Genomic DNA, 14,492 nt, shown 5'->3' with positions numbered 1-14,492 from the left:
GCTCTTTTCTTACACAACATCTAAAAATATCTATTAGTTTAAATTGTCAGCATGTAAAATGTTTGCTATGATATTTTTCTCATCGTATCACTCAAATCATGTTAGATGTCAGATCTGGAAGGAAAAAAAAATGCCTGGATAATCTGGCAATTCCTAATATTATTTTATGAGATTTTCATGGGGATATTTAATACCAGCTTAACATTGGTTAATGTCATGGGAAGCCTATGTGAACAGAACTATCGCACATTTCCACTTAGGTGTCCCATAAGCACTTGAAACTCATGATGTCCCAAACTAAAATTATAATCTTTCCCCATACTTTTTTTTTTACCCCTTGAGTTTCCCATCTCTGTGTATAGTACCAGCATCCATTTAGTTGCCTAAACCATGAACTCAAATTGTCTTTTAATTTCTGGCTTATGTAAGAGCTTCCAAAGGGTCCCTAAATTTAGGCTTGACACCCTTCAATTCAGTCTCCACTCTGCAGATGGAGTGAATCTCCTGGAAAGGAAATCAGATTATGTTAGTTCTTGTTTTTAAATCTTTATTGGAGTACTCTTGCCTCAAGATCATATGTAAACTTCTTAGCATGGCCTTCAAGGCCCTGCATAGTCTCTATTCTGCTTACACCTGTAGACTCAACACTTTCTGGTTCCTCAGATATGCCAAAATCTTGGTTATCAAGGAGTGACTCCTCAGCTGTTGGGGCCTAGCTCATACGTTGTCTTCTTTGGGACTCAAGACTGGTTAAGTGCCCCAACAAGAAGTTTCCCTGGCACCCCAGTTTAACATTCTATGTTGTAGTTGCCTGTTTATGTGTATTTTCTCTGTTAAATCTGTAAGCTCCTAAAAGGGGAGGTTAGGTCCTTCCCACTATTGTATCTTCAGCATCAATCACAGTGTCAGTTACTCTCTTTAACTAAAAAATAATCATCCTTCTTCTCATGTCATTAACAACATGGAAGATTGCAGCTGAAAAGATGGCCTGAGCAACATTCATGTCACATGTCCCACTCTTATTATCCCTACCCCTCCCCTGTCTCCACACCCAATCTTCCCAGATGGTATTCACATTTTCATCTTCCAGATGTTCAGGGGAAGCTGACCCCAAGCTGATTTGTCTGTGACAACTATGTTGATTCCCTTCCCCTTGCCATTGGTTCAAGAATGGCCACATGACCCAGTTCTGGCCAGGGAGGTTTGAGGAATAGTGTTACGTGCATGTCCATGAAAGATTTCTTTGCTTTTAAGAAGAGACATAGGAAGATATGGTCCATTCTATTCTTCTTGACATTTTTATGACTAAAACCACTGTAGCTCTATTGTTGCCATGAAGGGAATCAGCCCAGGAACAAAGCTGACATATTAACGATGTCTGAGTGGAGAAGTGGAAAGGACTTGGGCTTCTTCTAGAAACACTGAGCCATTGATCATACCATTTGGAGCCCACCCAAGCTCCAGAATTCTTATTTAGGATAATAAATTTCCTCATTGTTCAAATACATTTGAGTTAGGGATATCTTTTATTTACAGCCAAATATGTATGAAACAATTCAAAGATGAACTAAAAATAGGACTTGCTCCTCTGAGGACTATATTATCCTATATAAAAAAGTAGACTTTATTCTACTGAGAAGTATAACACTGGACTTAATATAATTAATTGTACAATAGTCTGATTTAGAAAGGCAAATTATTGCTTTACATTGGCATGTATCTTATTTATATATTCTTGTTGGGTTGTTTTATGGTTCATGTAATACCCAAAGGAAAAACATGACATCTGATTTTTTGGAATTTGAGACAACAGGGAAACCAGACTTTGCATTTTAAGTTGCTAAAATCAGTATCAGATAGTTGGATAAGCCATAACTTAACTATAAAAATAAAGTAAAATAAACCACATTTTAAATATTTAATGTTCCTCACTCCTTTATTAAAGTAGAGGTAGATATAAATTGTCTTTGATGCCAACAATTATATGGAAATTTGGAAATACAAACAAAAGGTAAAGAGAAGTAAAAAGTAACAAAATTCTGTTATACACAGCTAACAAATTTTAATATTTTGATGTGTTTCCTTTAAATACTTTAAAAATAAAAAAATATATAATATAAATGAACGTTTACTTATATATACTCATATATAAAAATATGAGTACATATATACCTAGTCTTGAAGACATACATACATATATATACAAGTCTTTTCATTTAATATTTTTTCATGAACATTTTTCTATGCAATTATTTGCCAAAACTATGCTTTTAAATAGTTATAAAATACTCTATCCCCTAGGTAGCTGTGCTATCATTGTTTAATCACTCTCTTTGGTTGACTATTTTAGGGACTTCTTGATATTTTTGTTACTTAAGAAGATAATAAAACAAATAATTTGGGTGCAAAACTTGGATTCTATCCTTAGGGAAAATTTTAATTATGCTCATCTGTCTTTGGACCATCCTGTTGCATTGATTTTTCTGCCTATTCTTACATTAATATCACTTTTAAAAAATGGTAGTTTATAGTATGTCAGTTTCTAATAGAGCATGTTGGCTTACACTAATCTTTTAAACACATTTCCTATCTTAATGTTTCACTCTTAGATAATTTTTTTTTAAATTGGTCAAAATTCTAAAAAATCTAAATGAACTTTCATTTAAACTGTATTAATGTATATGTTGACATATAAACGTGTTAAATTGCATTAAGTGTATATATATAGTTAACATCTTTAGATTATTGAATCTTCTATGTCATTTCCTCATGTCTCTCCATTTATTGAGGCTTCTTATATGTTTCTCAGAAATATTTGCATATTTTTCCTACTTATTATTTTTTAAGCTTTTTCAGTAAATGATATTTATTGCTACTGTAGGTATGTGGGCAAAATTCTTAAAAGTATCTTACTGAAAGCTTTGTCCTTTTATTGTCAGGTAACTTTTCATAAGATGTTTGCTTTGGCATTTTCTGGGAACAAAATATCACTTCCACTAAGCACCAGGCAGAAATAGTAGCATGCTCTAAGTCCCAGTTTTGTCACTAATGGTAACAAGTTATATATAAAATAGTGAATCCCCTCTTATCTCATTTTATAAATTTAAGAATAAATATTTAATATGCCTTGCACATGCACCATTTGAAATTTTCAATCTTTGCATTTAAAAAAATAAAATTATACTTTAAAAGAGGTAAGTTATAGAACAAGAACATTTTTTCCTTTTTTTATATATAAAGCAATGTGAGACCAGTTGCATTTGGTTTTAGAGGGTTGATGGCTCACATAATTATGCAGAACTAATTAATTCAAAATCTGTTTATCAACAGTAGTCTGTAGCTACAGCATTTTCTCCCAGAGGCATTAACAAAGGCTTATCACCTGCTTTCTTGTTGCAGTTTGTCTCAAAGGCAAATCAATACAAAAAATATAAAAATGCTATTCCCAGAACTAACACTTTCAACAACTTATAAGAACTTTCAGTATCTGATACCAATTAGTTTTCTTAGCTTAAATTAAAACAGTTTTATTTAGCAATGAAATGTGTCAAAATAATAAGAATTTTAAAGGTATAACAAAGTTTTCCCCAATAATTTTTTTAAATTTAGGTTTTATATGTATATATGTAAATATACATACAAAATTTTAATGATTGTTTTTTTCAGGATAACTAATTGTTACAGATAGTTGAGGAAAAGAGGATATTAAAGAAAGTTATTCTATGCTTTATAGATTAAATAATACAGTATTCCTTGCACATACCCGCATACGTACATACATATAGAAACAAAAGTATATGCTTCATGGGGAATATCTTCTTTTGTAAAAGATAAACAAAATAACAGAAATGAGTTACCAATCGTTGTAGCTGTCTGATTTTTGATAGGGGTTTTTGATCAATTTGATTCCTCAAACCCTATTCCAATTACTATGTTTGTGTATGTTCACTTGTTAGAGAAAACGCTAGTTAGAATGAAATGTGTGTTTTGGGTTACAGAGCCAATATTTATTTTTAGAAAAGGAATTTCAGGAATTGAAATTCTCATCTCCCTGCTTTTTAAAAGGTGCATTTGTCTTTTGAAAAATGAAATGTTCCCTGTAAAGTAAGTGAACTTTTGGGTAACAAAAGGTCATTTTTATAGTTGGCTTTGCAGGCTCAAGGGAAAGGTTCATATTCCATTCTAGCCTGTTAGCCTCAGAGTGCCTGAGGATTTGACCCTTGGTTTTATCCTTCTTGCAGTATAACTCAAGGAACTATTAGGAATTTCCCTATACCAGATCCAAAATAAATGAGAATCCTTTTACATACCAAACCAGTCACCTGCACCTCTTTGTTGAGATTGTTTATCAAGTAATGAGTAACCCGTGTTGATGAAATGGAGCTGCACCAGAGAAAAGGCATATGTCCTGAACTGAGGGGGCTGCCTGACTAGCTATAAAAGCTGAAGGTACCCCAGAACTGATGGCTTCCTTGAGCTGAGAGTCTGTATCCATTCAACTTCATCTGTCATTGTGACCGTGCATGTCCCCAAGTATATAGGACTCGGTCACTGGAAGCTGTGTCTGGGAGTCATGAGACCTCTACTATATTGTTATTTGTATTCTATGCTGTTATTTGTTCTGATTACTTCTTAAAACAAAGTAAATTTGGGTAAGAGTGAAGTTTTTGTGTCTCATGAGTTTGATTATTAATCTGAACCCAAGTCAAGTAGAGTGGGTGTTGCAAAGGCAACTTCTATAGAAGAAATTGTCGCGTTTTCTGCTTGAATCCTTTTATCCCCATCCCTAAAACCCAGTGTCCACAAAGAGAAAAAAATCCACTTAATTAATGGGTAGATGGATTCTCATTATGATTCAACATGAATGTCTCTCCCAGCATTAGCTCAGTATCTTTATACACCAATATGTCAATGATTCTAGTGATTTTTCTGAGATCGTAGAAAGATTAATTTTAAAAAAAAGAGGGTCAAAAAAAAAGAGAAACCAAAACATATTGGGTAAACAATCTATGGTAAAATGGCACTCAAATATGAGCCTTTGGTTCAGTTGCTCCCAGTCTCACAAGAAAATATCTATGAAACATTGACAAAAGTCAATACCTCACATTACCTCATGCTTAAAACTAAAACTGACAGATAATGTATTGCTAAAACCTGTGAAAAATCTACCCATTATCACAACCAAATAAAAATAGATTAAGAAAGACAATTTGTGATCTAATTAACCTTTGCCTCCTGAATAGAACAGGCCAGCTAAACCTGAAATAAATGAAAAGATCCTTTTCATGTGCTGGGGGGCTCAGAAAATACACCAGGCATAATAAGGATAATCATAATATATGTATTCATACAGTTAGCAAAGACAGCATTTTCTCTGTTTCAGGCATCGTTCTAAGTGCCTTCCATATTTCAACTCATCTACTATTCAACAAACCGCTGAGGAAGGTGCTGTTTTTATCCCTATTGGAGAGCTCAGATAATGAACTCTACATCACACCACCAACAAAAGCAAATATGTACATGGCACTTTGTATAACTAGTGCTTTACATCAGTATCATTTCTTTCTTACACTAACCCCGAAGTGCATACTGACTGTCTCTACTTTGCAGAGCGTGACTTCCAAGGTCACGCAGCTGGTGAGTGGTAGAGCTAGGATTTGAACCCAGTCACTTTCAACACGCTCCACATGCTCATATAAGTGTATTTTTCAAAAAATTACTTTTAAGTGAACAAAAGCAAATCAAAATTAAGAACTGAAGAAGGACAAAGTCATAGAATGAAAGGATAATGACTAATTTACGTCCTATGAGGGACGTAAATAGATTAAGAAAGACAATTTGTGATCTAATTAACCTTTGCCTCCTGAATAGAACAGGCCAGCTAAACCTGAAATAAATGAAAAGATCCTTTTCATGTGCTGGGGGGCTCCTTATTTCAAGTACCAGCTCCCCCTTACCAGCTCTGTGACCTGAGGCAGATTACTTAACTTTGTGTGTCTCAGTTTCCCCCTTTATGAGAGGAGCAATATTAAGATTACCTACCTCATCAGTTGTTGTCAGGATTAAATATGATAATGCATGTAAAATGCTTGTATCAATTCTTCAGAATATATGTGCTAAATAGGACTATTGCTGGTTTATTTCTCTTACATATCCTCAACCATGAGCAACTGATGACAAACAGGTAAAGCACAAAGGGGCTGGCAAAGTCTCTCCTGTAGAATTTACAGAGGTGGCTTACTTCTTCTTGGAATTCCCCTTAGCCTCACTGCTGTGGAACTTCAGCAGTACAGCTCTTAGCCCAGGCAAAGGGGGCCCCTGCCCCAGGCCCACACTTTAGAGGGCTCTTGTGTTACACATAAACAGCATACACGTGTGTAGGGTGACTCACCACCAATACTGGAGATACTACTTAGAGCCTGAGAGTAATTTAAGGAAGGGAACATGGAGAGAAGAGAAAAATATAACTGTACTAACATGCCAAGCTCTTCCTCTTAGTTAGCATGAATGAAATAGATTCTCAGATGACGAAGCATCCCAGTAGTTCGAAGTTCTATTTTCTTGCTACACTGCTTATTCCAGTTCATGGCTCTAGAAGTGCTCATAAATTAGTGCAATATTTGAAACAGTTGCACAAGACTGTAGAGATTTCACAATATTAATTAATTCTTATTCCTCAAACTTGTATATATGTAGGTAGAAATTAGAATGCATCAAGCCTGTAAATGAATTCTGATTCTTTACATTACTGAATGGCTTTACATACTGCTTTAAGAGACGAGAAAAGTTGTAATTGAAGTGACAGCTATGCATAGGGGGAGATTAAAAACATTTTTAATAGTTTCTGTAATAATGATAATTTATCATTATGTTTGAACAAAGTATGTATATCTTTTTCATTTCTAAATCTATTGAGTTACTAATTTGAAAATTCCTGTTGACAATGCTTCAGCAGGGCAAAGTTTCTTCAAACTGAAACTAGCAAAAATCTACTTAAAAACAATCTGAAAAGACAATCTGTCTTTATTGTATTCATTTTATTTCTCTGCCAAACATCACTGGCCTACTGACAGACATACATGTATGATAAAAATTAAATTCAGTCATTTTTGGTATTTTTCCAAATCTAAGTTATATAAAAATCACAGCTTGACACATACTTTAAACATTGTTTATCATTATTAAGATGTCTTTTGTCAAGGTAGGAGAATAGAATAAATTTTGACTAACTGCTTCTTAGCTTGTTTTCTACTTTTAAAATAATTTGACAAATAGTTGTGAGCTCCCATTTGTACTTTTGTCTGGGTCCTACAAATATGGGGATGAGCCTGGGGTCAAGGCCTGGGATTCTGAGTTCAGGAATTAAGTGTACATTCCCTTAAGAACAAAAGTTCACTGTTCATCTAAAAATAAAATCTTTACTTATCGAACACATTTGCTCATTCATTCAACAGGCACTAAGGTTCATGAAGATACAGATAATCACTAACAAGTGGGAAGACAGACATTTAGCAGTGCAACGGCTGGGATGTGCACTGGTACCACTTCTTCCAGGAAGCTTTCCCTGACTGTGGGCTGAGCATTCTCCAGGTGTTTTCTGTCCATCACTCCCTATTTCCATGGAACAGAATTGGATAGAGAGAGGGTTCCTTGGACTAGTCAGAAGATCTGATTTTGAATCTCTGACTTATGAGATCTTGGGCAAATTAGACTCACTGAGCTTCAATTTCCATGCCAACAATGTAGAATTAAGAGAACTTGTCCAGAAAAATGGAGAGCTATTGCAAGGGCAAATTGAAGAAAATATTCTTCAGATTGTAAAGTGCTATACAGATGTGAGATGGTGATATCCTGAGCACAGAGTTCTATTTTTTTCAAGACTTTCTCTGTCTAATAACCATTTACTTCAGGGCTGTGTAACCTCTTCTCCTCCATAGGGTCAATGTCGCAAACTAAGGGTACCTTGAAATTATACAGCCTTTTCCCATGAATAGACACTTTTCTGCATAGCACTTTAATACATCATATTACTGTGCTCATTGTTGAGATAGCCAGTTTTTTTTCTTTTAAGGAGAATTCAAACTATAGGAGGGAGGGAAGCAGAAATTAAGACAACAAGAGAGAGTCATTGTGTCTCACCTTGCCAGATTGGGTCATTCTAATACCTTCCAGGGATGCAGTCAAAATTTGTGTTTGGAAAAAGTGAACAAGTAAAAAATGTTTTATAAAATTAAAGGGGAGATAAATAAACCTGCAGTTTGATAACTCAGCAATCATGACTACCTTTGAAACCCAAAGGCTATTCCTGGTCATTGTGCATCCTTGCTTGTCTCCCGTATGTGTCCATAAGGAGAAGCTGTGGTATATGGTGGTAATAGCCCCAAATATTAGCTAAGAACAACAAAGATTGATATCTTGCTCTTGCTCACATAGGTTTATTTTCTTCTGCGGGACCCAGGTGACAGTGTCTGCCATTTGGAAGATTGCTGCCCTCCGTGGAGGAGGGAGAGAGAGCTCTGCAGGGTGGCACACGGGACTAGACCAAGTAAGCCAGGAGTGTCACATATCACCCCATCTCACAACACAATTGTCAGGAATGGTTACATGGCCCCACCCCATAAGGAACCAGGAAATAGAATCCTACCATGGGCCCGAAAGGGGAGAAGCAGAAATATTTGGTGAGCATTACTAATAACTAGAATGGCATTGCTCCTTGTAGAGGTGGTAGTGTGAATCCTTAAAATCAGTCCAGCATTGATCACGAAGTCTAGGTGGCTGACTTGGTGTGATTGTTAATCTCAGACTCCTCGATCTGTCCCACTAAGGCCCATCATTCTTTCATCAGAATTTACTACTTATGTTAGCTCCAAATAATTTTGTATTTTCCTTTAAGATGCAAATAAACATTGAGTATGCTATAATTTTAGTGTCTTCATCTGATGGTTTAGGAGAGAGGTTGCTGCAGGGCTCCTGAGGGTGGAAAATTGTTTTTGAAAGACTGCAAGCTCTTTCCATGAAGGGAAGAAAAGATGTCTGAAAGGTAAGTCATCAGTTTCACTATATTAGCCAGAGTGTATCCTGACCATGGGTGTGGAGATGTGTAGGGCTGTGCACCATGTATGGCTTTGCAGTGTGAGCCCTGGAGCAGTCATGGAATCCATTCCTGTCCCTGGTAGGAAATAGGCACCAGGAGTCCCAGGTCTGGGATCCTTCCAGCACAAAAAGACAGGTTCATGCCGGACTGCAGTGTTCCATACCAATAGAACCCCACTTTTCTCTTCTGATGTCCAGGAACTAAAACATCTTTTCTCTTGAACATTTAGAAGTGCTTCTCATTATCTTTAAGAACATAGAAAAATATATTCTAGGTTGTTTCCTAATTATGCAGCAAAATCACTCCTAGTTCTGGTATGTTGGTTAAAAGTCAAAACAGCTTGTATTTGAGTACAGCTATACACATTCAACATTCAAAAGCTGTTTTCGTCATGATAATTAGACATTAAATTGTGATTTATATTGTTAAATACTGATTTGAAGTTAACTAAGTAACAGTCTGGAAATTTAGAAGTACTTTAGGATATTATGTTTTATTAAAGTATTCCCATAATGTATCACATTTCTTTTTTTTATCCCAAATTGAATGGTTTATTTTAATTTGCATCTTAAAATATCTTGAATAGGTAAGATATATATATATATATCATGTAAATAGCTAAAGTTACAAAAGAATTTTTTAGTAAAAAGTAAGTGTTCCTTCTATCCCTGTTCCCTAATCCTCGAATATCTCCCCTCAGAGATAAATACTGTTAGTTTGAGTTTCCTTCCAGAGATTATTTTATATGTTGCTATGATTTTCAGATGTGTGTGTGTGTACATGGTTATTTGCTTCTACACTTTGTTTTTCATTTAGTGAATCTTGGAGATTGTTTCATATCTATATAAAGAGCTGCTTTATTCCCTTAACAACTACATACTATTCTATTGTATTGATCTATTGTAATTTACCTAGTTCTCTATGAGCAGACATCTATGTTGTTTCAGGTATTTTGTTGAATGGACAGTGAAAATGACATTCTTACATTTTTAAGTCTTTCTATATACCTGTAGGATTGGTGGAAAGTCCTTCTGGTAATAGTCAATTTATGAGAAATAGGAATTTTTTAAAAGAGGCTATTCCAGGGAGGGTGAGGCTCTTCCTAATAGGTGTCAGCTTGAGTTCTATGAAAAGTGTACAGAGTATCTGTGTAGAAGGCAGAACTGTTTTCTGGATCTTTTATTCTATTACTGTTGTGCATGGTCATTGTTTGTCATGCTCCTGCCTTGGCTGATGGAAATTGAAAATGTTTTTCACAAAGGTGAAATATTTGTTCACTCTATTGTCCATCTCTTGGCTAACAGTCAAGTAAGACATGGTTCCAGATCTCACAGGACTTAAACACTACAGATTAAATGGCAGCTATTTAGAAATTACATATCTTGAAAACCATTCTCACATTATTCTCATAAAATTTGTTTATCAACCATAAAATCGAACTTAAAAGAGATATTTAAATGTTCCTATATACATGTCTGGACTATGAAAGTTCCTTCACTGTGGAAAATTATTATAATATTTCTACTTCAAAAGTAAATTCATCTTCAAGTACTGTTCTACTAAAAATCTCACCAGGAATAACAATATCCAACCTGTCTCAAAATTTCATAAACAGTTGATAAAGTCAGAACAGTGATGTCCTTCTCTCAGGGTCTTAGGGTTTCACCGAGAGCTTCTCTTAACTTGAAAATTCCCTGCACCACACTTCCAAAGGTACCTGGAGTCTAGAAAACCTGTCTTGATGAGGAACGATTAAAGATGCCATGAGTAACTTCGTGGGAAATCGCTGCAATCCATTTCCTAGAGAAGAAAGGGGGTGGTTTCCCAGAGCAGCATGGGAAGGGTTAAACTATCACTCTTTCCTGATTATTTCATATCACTTGTATAAGATTGCTAAATGTCAAAAAGTGTTTATTTTTTTTGCTAACAGTATAAAACCGAACATACTGTGAGACATAAGGTAGCAGGTGTCTTGGCTCTAAACTATCAAGTCTGTGGGCATTCTGTTATAACAGGTGCTCCAAAAAATTTGAACAGATTTTAACAAGAGCTGTATGGGCTTTTTAATTAGCCTGGTTATTCAGCATGTGTAAAAAGCACTAGGTATATGCTTAAAACATCATAGGGTCTAAAACACAAATGCTTCCTATGGTCACTCCCTCTTTCTGGCTTCTCTTTGCTTTCTGCTATTACATTTGACATATGTGTTCCTTTCATCACAGAATTTCCCTCAGCTAAGGCAGGAGCATGACAAACAATGACCATGTACAGTAGTAATAGAATAGGAGATCCAGAAACAGCTCTGCCTTCTACACAGATACTCTGTACACTTTTCACAGAACTCAAGCTGACACCTATTAGGAAGAGCCTCTCCCTCCCTGGAATAGCCTCTTTTAAAACATTCCTATGCCTCATAAATTGACTATTACCAGAAGGACTTTCCACCAATCTCTACAATATGAGAAGATGACCTCTTAGCTGGGATTCATGTTTAAGATTTTTCGGGGTAAATAATGACAAAACAAACTCATCTCCATCTATATTTTAGTTACTTTGCTACGTCATTATGTTAACTCTGATATTAATTTAAGACTACCTATTTACCTTTGTTTTCATATGTTAAGGTTGCACTTGATCTTTGGGAAGCTCACTTTGCAACATTAGTTCATTTATTGAACAAACATTTACTGAAATTGTATCATGTTGAGTGTGTGTGTGTGTGTGTGTGTGTGTGTGTGTGTATAGCATAGAGAAATAAAACAGAGTTCCTATTTCTGAGGTACTAAAACTCTATTAATTATAAAATATGATTATGTTTGACACTCTAATGGTATTGCAAACAAAGTAGAAAATGAGAGTTGAAAAGGTGGGGAGATTTACCTTTGGTGAAACTGGGGAGAGTTTCACTGACGCAGGTGACATTTGATCTTGGTCTTGAAAGTTAGAATTTTGAAGTCATTATAGGAGTAAGAAGTCATTTTGGGTAAGACTACATTCTAAGCACAAATGAAAACATGTAATGGGTCACCGAATCACTGATTATAATTATTGCAAATGTTACTATAATTAGTGGTACTTTACAGTGTTACTATGATCAGTCTATAGTTTGTAGATATACAGATGTAAGGCTTAGATTTGTTTTAAATTAAGCAAATGCGAAGGTGCCAGTTATTGGTTGCTTACAGTGTGCCTGGGGCCCTCCCCACTTTGTCTTAGTTGATATTTATGCCAACCCCGTGAGAGGAACCTTTACTCCTGTTTTACACATAAGGATAAGTTAAATAACTTATTCAAGGTCATGTGATAAGTAAGTGGTAGAGTCAGGATTTGACTCAAACCCATACAGCACCTACTTTCATGCATTTCTCCACAGCACTGCATCACTCCCTCAGTTTTAAAATTTAGAAGGGATGTTGAGGATCCTCTTGTGAGTATAATTGATACATTTTCAGTGGGGAAAAAGTAGTTCTTGGGGATTTTATTAGTCATGATTCTCCAGAGAAATAGAACCAATAGGAGAGATGGTAGGTAGATCGATTGATCCATAGATAGATCGATAGATAGATAGATAGATAGATACTGTAAAAGGAGACTTACAAGAATTGGCTCATATGATTATCGAAGACAAGAAGTCCATGATCTACTGTCTGGAGAAACAGAAGTGCCTAGGATAGTTCAGTCCGATTCTGAAGGTCAGAAACAGGAATGCCAGTATATGACACAGGAAAAGATGGATGTCCCAGCTCCGTTAAAGAACAAATTCATCCTTCCTCTGCTTTTTTGTTCTATTCAGGACCTCACTGAGTGGGATGGTGACCATCCATGTTGGTGAGGGCGATCTTTACTCAGTCTACAGATTCACATGCTAACCTCCTCTGGAAACACTGTCACAGACACACCCCCAAATAATGTCTGACCAGCTATCTGGGCATTCTCTAGCCTAGTCAAGTTGACACATACAATTAACCATCACAGGGAGCAAAACAGTACTTTTTATGTATAAATGGAAGATAAACATTAACATGTATTAGCATTTTTATGGTGGAGGGTAATTGGGGAGAAAAGGTCTAAAAAGGCTCTTCAAGGGAGTTATAATGCAAAAAGATTGAGAAATAGTGCTCTAACTCAAGCTCCCTCATTTTTCAGGGATGAAGAAAGTCAGAGCAAAAATGGCTGCCTAGTCACACAGCATGTTAGGGGTGTATATGCATGTGTTTACTTAAAAAAAAAATCCCCTGTTTTTAGGGACAAAAAGGCACAAGAATCCTTTATCATGCTGACAAGCTCAACTATCTCCTTCTGATAGTCTCTTCTTTAACCTGATTTCTTTCTGGGTTTGTTGTTGGGCTCACTTATGCTTTCTCACATTAAACTCTAAGTAACTAAGTTCCAGCTTCTTGGAGGGCATAAAGGTTGATTGACACTGCTCTAACTCAGCCTCCCAGGGAGAGAGCCGGCCTGGGGTGAGGTCTTGACCCTGGAATGTACACAGTTCAAGTGCTGTGTTCTTTGGGGACTCGAGCTCTGTGCCTGGGGGGCTCCTAGGACAGCACCTAGCATGTTGTAGGTGCTCATAACTATGAATTAATTGCATGAATATTGGTAGTAGCAGGAAGACAAGGGCTCAGAAAGACTGAGAACTCTTTGTCTTTTAAATTATTTAAGTACTAGTTGAACTCTTTTTACATGGAAACAAGCAACACTGACTCATTTGCTGTCTGTTGGACATCTGCTCATGCTTAAAGTGGCCCGAGGCCTTGAAGAAAAGTCAAGCACTTATATTGGGGTCAGGGGCTCTACTGGGTCTCAAATTCTGTCACTGTTAGTGTGCAGAGAAGTGGCACCCTTAGCTTGCATGGGGTCAGACAAGGGGTTTGTCAAAGAATAAGTATTATGCGGCCCTTAAATAGTTTTACTTATACTCTTCCTACACATCAACACATAGTTCATTAAATTTGTTGATGATAAAAGGGGATTTTTTTTAACCTACTGACTTAAATGATTCTGTTACATTTAATTTTTGTCTGTGTGATACTTTCATATATCCCTCCCCATGAGAATACAGTGAAATGTTTTCTTGCCTCAGTCTGCCTTTCCCATTAACCAATGTTACTACTTTTTTTGGAGTATCCTTCTAGAGTTTCTTTAAGTTTATAAAGCAAAAATGAAAAAATATTTTTCTGTAGTTCAGAAAAAGTGGCATATTATGCACATTTCTGTACCTTTTTACTTTAAATTAATTTATCTTGGAGATTGGTCTATATTTGTACTTGGAGAACTGCCTACTTTTTCCTTTTAACAACTGCATAATATTCCATTATATAAAGGTACTTTTATTTATTATTTAACTGCATTTTCATTGAGGGTTTTTGAAATTCATGTATAGTTGACATACATT

General features: G+C 35.8%; 1 long non-coding RNA gene across 2 annotated transcripts in view; it reads left to right on the top strand.

Annotated features, from left to right (window-relative positions):
* Positions 1 to 14,492, top strand: part of LOC140850499 (uncharacterized) — a 291,177-nt gene that overhangs the window by 80,112 nt on the left and 196,573 nt on the right. Inside the window, exons 3-4 of one of the 2 annotated variants that reach the window (XR_012133412.1) lie at positions 8,434 to 8,545; positions 8,949 to 9,040. This is a non-coding gene — a long non-coding RNA (uncharacterized lncRNA). The remainder of the gene's footprint in view (positions 1 to 8,433; positions 8,546 to 8,948; positions 9,041 to 14,492) is intronic. The other variant, XR_012133413.1, reaches the window with a different exon arrangement.

The sequence above is a fragment of the Manis javanica genome, chromosome 7 (genome assembly GCF_040802235.1).
Source record: "Manis javanica isolate MJ-LG chromosome 7, MJ_LKY, whole genome shotgun sequence".
Taxonomy (NCBI): domain Eukaryota; kingdom Metazoa; phylum Chordata; class Mammalia; order Pholidota; family Manidae; genus Manis; species Manis javanica.
The sequence above is the reverse complement of the archived record's forward strand: the minus strand, read 5'-3'. Positions and strand labels throughout refer to the sequence as shown.